Here is a 6,150-nt window from a genome sequence, read left to right as displayed (position 1 = left end):
GTTTTGCTTATGAAGGTGAATTGCCCATTTAAGCTGTGAGTCTAACCTTTCCCAAGGGACCTCCTTATCTAAATTGTTACAATTACTTATTTGCTTATCTCAAAATTGTTACAAAGTATCTTAGTTGCACCTGGTGGCTGTTCTGGGCTCTCTGCCAAAAGTCAATTAAATGAGAATTGAACGCTTAACTAAAAAATAACCCAACCCCCAATGAAGACGCAACATTCGCATCTGACATGCATGTTGAGTCTTCATCCGACAGTCGTGTTGTGTCAGATGCAATCAGCTTCTACGTGCGCCATTTGTATTACTTACAATACATTCGGCGCATCCAGTCACGCCTGCGATTAGTGTCATCACGTCAAAATGGAAAGGTATCGCAGGTAAAATCGCTAGTGGAGTTCTTCGTTAATTCACAAACAGCCTGAAACTATGGAGAATACTGAAGGTAAAAAAACATGTTCTAATTGTTAAAGGGACCATCTGCCATCAACTTCTACGTGATTTCGAATGGTTTTGGCTGGAGTATTTTTGGATTTTAGCAGGTTCAGAGCATGATAATAAAACTCAAGTCTGGAAGAACTGGGGATTCACAGGAGATACAATAGTTTTTAACATTTCCTGTTCGCCGATCCCCAGAACTCCGGACCCGATGCTGAGAATTTGCTGGTGTGCACAAAAGAAGCGGAGGGGCCGGGGGTGAGGGGGGAGATGAAGGGCAGCAGGACTAGGGGCGCCAGCTATGTAAATCCGGCCCTGGATATGTGGGGCGTCTCAGCTCAGAGAAATAAGTGACAGTTTGTTTGTGTGGCAGTTGGAGGATGACTGGGCCCCTGTGGTCTCCTAACAAAGTGACATTAGGGTAAGGCCAGACGAGGAGATTCGGGGAGATTTTGTCGCCTGGCGATTTATCGCCACGTCTTTTGCGCGACTATCTCCCCGAACTGCCTCAGCGTTTTTCGCCATAGGCTACAGCGCAAAATCACCTGCGCTAATGCACACGCGGCGGTGCGTTTTCAACAGTCGCCCGAAATTGCCTCACTGAGGCAACTTTGGGCAACTATTGAAAACGCATCGCCGCGTGTGCATTAGCGCAGGTGATTTTGCGCTGTAGCCTATGGCGAAAAACGCTGAGGCAGTTCGGGGAGATAGTCGCTCAAAAGACGTGGCGATAAATCGCCAGGCGACAAAATCTCCTCGAATCTCCTCGTCTGGCCTTACCCTTAGAATGAATGTGAGAGAGTCACTAGGAATGTACCACTGAGACTGAGGAGAGGGACATGTAAGGTCAGGCCACACTGGGCGTTTTGGGGAGATTTGGTCGCCTGGCGACTAATCGCCTCGTTTTTGTGGCGACCGATCTCCTCATGCTGCTCCTCTCCATGAAAAAAACGCAGAAGTCGCCCGAAGTTGCATTTTAGCCGGCGCAGAGTGAGGGAAGGTGTTTGGGGAGATTGGTCGCCGCAAAAATGAGGCGATTAGTCGCCAGGCGACCAAATCTCCCCAAAACGCCCAGTGTGGCCTGACCCTTATATCACAGGCTTCTCTCATGTTCATACTCAGGCGCTGCTCTTGTTTCTATGGGCCGCATCGGGGAGCGATGACCCCCACACACGTACAGATCGGTCGGACGATTTTGTTTTAGTCCTTCTCTCCAGGAGAAAAAGTACCAAACTTTTATCGTCCGACTGCATCACACAGACCGATTTTTATCGTTTGCAGCGGACCGATCTCAATCTCAGCGAGTCGCCACTAGCCCCTCCCTGTGAGTAAAGGAAGAGAAACTGTCTCCGTTCCCCGGGCAACCCGCATGACGTCACGTGCCACGCCCCCTTCCTCCCGCGCCGCATCCCCCGGGCCTGACTCTCCGGCTGCTCCGGGACAAGTGACCGCGGCTGAGCGATGTCTCCCCCCGGGCTGCCCGAGACACACGGAGCCTCCCCTGTTACAACTCGCGCTTCTCACCGACGTGTCGGCTCTGGGCGGCCCCGGGGCAGGAGGCGGAGGAGCCCGAGGGGAGCCAATTGTTACTCGGGGTGTCAGTAACGTGTCAGGCCCGGCTGCTCCTCCATCTTCCTTGTCTCGTGTCTGGGCAACTGCGCCGTTATTGTTCTGATCGCTAAACACCGCCAGTTGCGCCCAGTCACCAACTCCTTCACCCTCTCCCTGTCTGTGTCCGCACTCCTCTCTCCGCCCCTCTCTTTCCTGCTGCTCCTCAGGGGCGGGGCCTGATCCTCCGGGGAGCGCCTTTGCTTGGCCTGCGGTTTCCTCAATTGCTGCTTTGGGATTGTGTCGCGCCTCACCCTGACCCTCATCTCCAGACTCCATGGATCGTTATAAGGCCATTGTGCGACAGCCCCAAAGCAAAATCGGCCGATCTTGGGCCCTGCAACTGCTCGTGGGCACCTGGCTCCTCTCCCTGGGCTTCTCTGTGCCCTGGTCTGTGCTGGGCCGGGATCAGTGGCTGCTGCACAGAAAGGGCCACTATCTCTGCCTCTATGTGTTCCACTCGACTGGCTCCAGGCTGGGGGCCACTTACTCCATCTCCCTCATTGTTCTGTTACCTCCTGCCCTTTGCCCTCGTGTTTCTGCCACTACAATATCTGCAAGGCCGTGACATTATCTGAAATCTGCGTCCGACCAGTCACCACGTACGCGCACCTGCTTCGCTTCTACATCGAGATGAGGACGGTGACCACTGTGCTGATCATGATTGTGTTTATTATCTGCTGCCGGGCCCCTACTGCATCATGGGACTGGCGTCTGCGGCTGGGGACTCCCCCTTCACCCCTTTAATGGACACTGTGGCTCTCTGGATGGCCTGGGCTAATGGGGCCATCAATCCACTCATTTACGCCATTCGTAATGCCAATATCTCCAGGCTTTTAGGGCGCAGCCGTGAGGAGGGCTACAGGCAGGCCCGGACTGGCAATCTGTGAGTTCTGGCAAATGTCAGAGGGGCTGCTATAAGGTGCTATTAGGGTTGCCATCTTTTTTAAAATGTATCCCGGCTGCTGGGGGGGTGGGGACACAAAGGGGCAGGCTGTGATGTCAAAAGGGGCGGGCCGTGATGTCAAAAGGGGCGGGGCCGCGACACGGACGCTAGAAGAAGTAAGAGAAAAGGTAAATACCAGGGGATGTTCCAGGGGATTGGGGGCAGGCCGAGGGCTCCTTTTAATCGTATTACAAATTTACCGACAGCTACATTGCCGGTAAATTTGTAATACTGGCCCCGGCAGGTATTTTACCGGCTAGGCCGGTAAAATACCAGCCAGGTGGCAACCCTAGGTGCTATAGAAAGTCAGTATTTAGTGGGCTGGTGGGGGCTGTTTGGGCCTCTATGTGCTGATTGGGCCTCTGTGTACCTGAAATGCCAGGGCCTATTTTAATTCTCAGTCCGGACCTGGCTACAGGACTAGGAACATTGCTGCTTATCTGTGCACACAGGGTCGGAGCAGAGGCCCAATCCACAAGCGATACAGTAACAGACGTGCCCAGGGCAGCAGAGTGGCCTCATGTAGTCCGGCCAACGGGGGAGACGTGGCCATGTGGGCCTGTAAAAAAAGAATTCTGGTAGCTAGGGACCACACTACCCTAGCAACCATGAACTGATGTGAATAAGAGACTGGAATATGAACAGGAGAGGCCTGAATAGAAAGATGAGTAATAAAAAGTAATAACAATACATTTGTAGCTTTACAGAGCATTTGTTTTTTAGAAGGGGTCAGTGACGCCCATTTGAAAGCTGCCAAGAGTCAGAAGAAAAAGGCTAAAGAAACTATGTAAAATAAATAATGAAGACCAATTGAAAAGTTGCTTAGAATTGGCAGTTCTATAACATACTAACAGTTACCTTAAAGGTGAACCACCCCTTTCAAGCGGATGTAACAATTACGATCTTTCCTGAAAAAGATGTTTCCAAGAAAGATTGTTTATTTCAATACACACGTGTAGAGCTGAATGGTCAGATATACATATAGAAACAATAGAATTCTACCTGTACCTGATGATTCAGCACTAACAATGGCCGATGTTCTGGTTCCTTCAAATGCGCCCAATCAAAATTTTCCGACCAGTCCCATCCACAAGGCGAGGAATATCCAAGTCTTCTGCTGATATCAGTTGGCTTGTCTCCCACCATACACACACCCAATATCATATGAAAATTAAGGTGGCCATACACAGAGAGATCACCTTAAGGTGGGCGATATCAGGCTGATCCGATCATGGGCCCAACGATCGGATCATAATGAAGGGTAACGGGCGGTCGGATCGCGGGACTGCATCAACGAGCAGATGCGGCCGCGATCTGACGGAATTTTTAGTCTTGTTTGATCGACAAGGGGAAGCCGTCTGAGGTCCCCAAACATGGGCCAATAAGCTTGGTCTGTCGGCAGTTTTTATCGGCCCGTGTATGGCCACATTAAGTTTCATACAATATTATCGGTGCGTCTATGGCCATCTTAAAGGAGAAGGAAACCCCCTGGGCGCAAAAACCGCTCCCCCCTCCCCTCCCTCCTCCCCCCTGGCCTACCCGTCCCGCTGGGCAAATGCCCCTAACTTGTTACTTACCCTTCTGCGCAGGTCCAGTCCAGGGAGTTCACAGACGACATCTTCTCCCAAGTGATCTTCTTCCTGCTTTGACCGGTGTTTTTGGCGCATGCGCAGTAGGAGCATTTTGCTGGTACGATCTACTGCGCATGCGCCAAAAGTCACGAAGGAAAACTTTGTGACTTTTGGCGCATGCGCAGTAGATCCGTACCGGTGAAATGCTCCTACTGCGCATGCGCCAAAACGCCGTACAAAGCAGGAAGAAGATCACTTGGGAGAAGATGTCGTCTGTGAACTCCCTGGACTGGACCTGCGCAGAAGGGTAAGTAACAAGTTAGGGGCATTTGCCCAGCGGGACGGGTAGGCCAGGGGGGAGGAGGAGCAACACAGGGGAGGGGGAGGATTTTTGCACCCAGGGAATTTCCTTCTCCTTTAAGTCATAGCCAGTGACTGATTAGTGCGGTTTGTGCCGTCCTACATTGATGTTTCCTGTGCTGAAGGTCTGGGGCACCTGGAGCCACCGTGCTTAGTGATTAGCATCTACTTGGACTGGTTATTCTGCCTCTTATTTACACAGTCTCATGTATTGGCTGGAGTATTGATCCACTGCCTGGAAACACAAGTTATCAGACCTGCGGCACCGACCCACTGAGATGCCAGTGAGATGCAAGAAGCAGTGCTCAGTCTGAATAAGGGGGTTCAGGGCGGTGCCAAGAGTGCGGTCACTACAGGATCGAATGATGGTGTTGTTAACCCATATGTTCCATGAAGTTGTACAAAACTGCACGGGACAGAATGAAGAAATGTCGTGTGTTAGAGCCCTCGGCCAGGAGACGCTATAGACTGTGAGAGGGAATTGCAAACCAAAGTGTTGTTATTATGAGAGTTCTCATTGGGTTATTAACAACAAATGTGTCTTTTTATTCCAAATGTATTTTTCGGGAACATGAAACAGGAAAGAAATCATAAAATACAATTATATATTCTACACACCTGGGTTTTTCCTGACACTGCACTTGTTGCTTTGCTTCAGGTTGGCCTTTGCTTTGGAGCCGTCCCTTCTTATCTGCAGTCAGTTTGCCTTTATGAATATGCTCATGAAAAAAACTTTACATGATTTTGATACTATTTTATAATAATTTGAAATTCCTTGTGCGCTCGAAGCTGCCAATTCAGCCCCTACAGACCAATTCAACAGTTTATCTACCAGTGTATGGGCCTGTCTATTCTTGCCAAGGCCAGGCTTCTACAGGTATGGGACCTGTTATCCAGAATGTTCAGGACATGGGGGTTTCCGGATAACAGTTCTTTTTGTAATTTGGCTCTTCATACCTTAAAGGGATACTGTCATGGGGAAAAAAGTTTTTTTCAAAATGAATCAGTTAATAGTGCTGCTCCAGCAGAATTCTGCACTGAAATCCATTTCTCAAAAGAGCAAACAGATTTTTTTACATTTGATTTTGAAATCTGACATGGGGCTAGACATTTTGTCAATTTTCCAGCTGCCCCAAGTCATGTGACTTGTGCTCTGATAAACTTCAATCACTCTTTACTGCTGTACTGCAAGTTGGAGTGATATCACCCCCTCCCTTTTCCCCC

The 6,150-nt window shown here is 50.0% G+C and overlaps 1 pseudogene; it reads left to right on the top strand.

Moving 5' to 3' along the window:
• Positions 1-1,810: 1,810 nt before the first annotated feature.
• Positions 1,811-2,971, top strand: LOC108700472 (annotated as a pseudogene).
• The last annotated feature ends 3,179 nt before the right edge of the window (positions 2,972-6,150 follow it).

This window comes from Xenopus laevis, chromosome 8S, assembly GCF_017654675.1.
Source record: "Xenopus laevis strain J_2021 chromosome 8S, Xenopus_laevis_v10.1, whole genome shotgun sequence".
Lineage (NCBI taxonomy): Eukaryota > Metazoa > Chordata > Amphibia > Anura > Pipidae > Xenopus > Xenopus laevis.
Note: the sequence above shows the minus strand (reverse complement) of the source record. Positions and strands in the feature narration are given on the sequence as shown.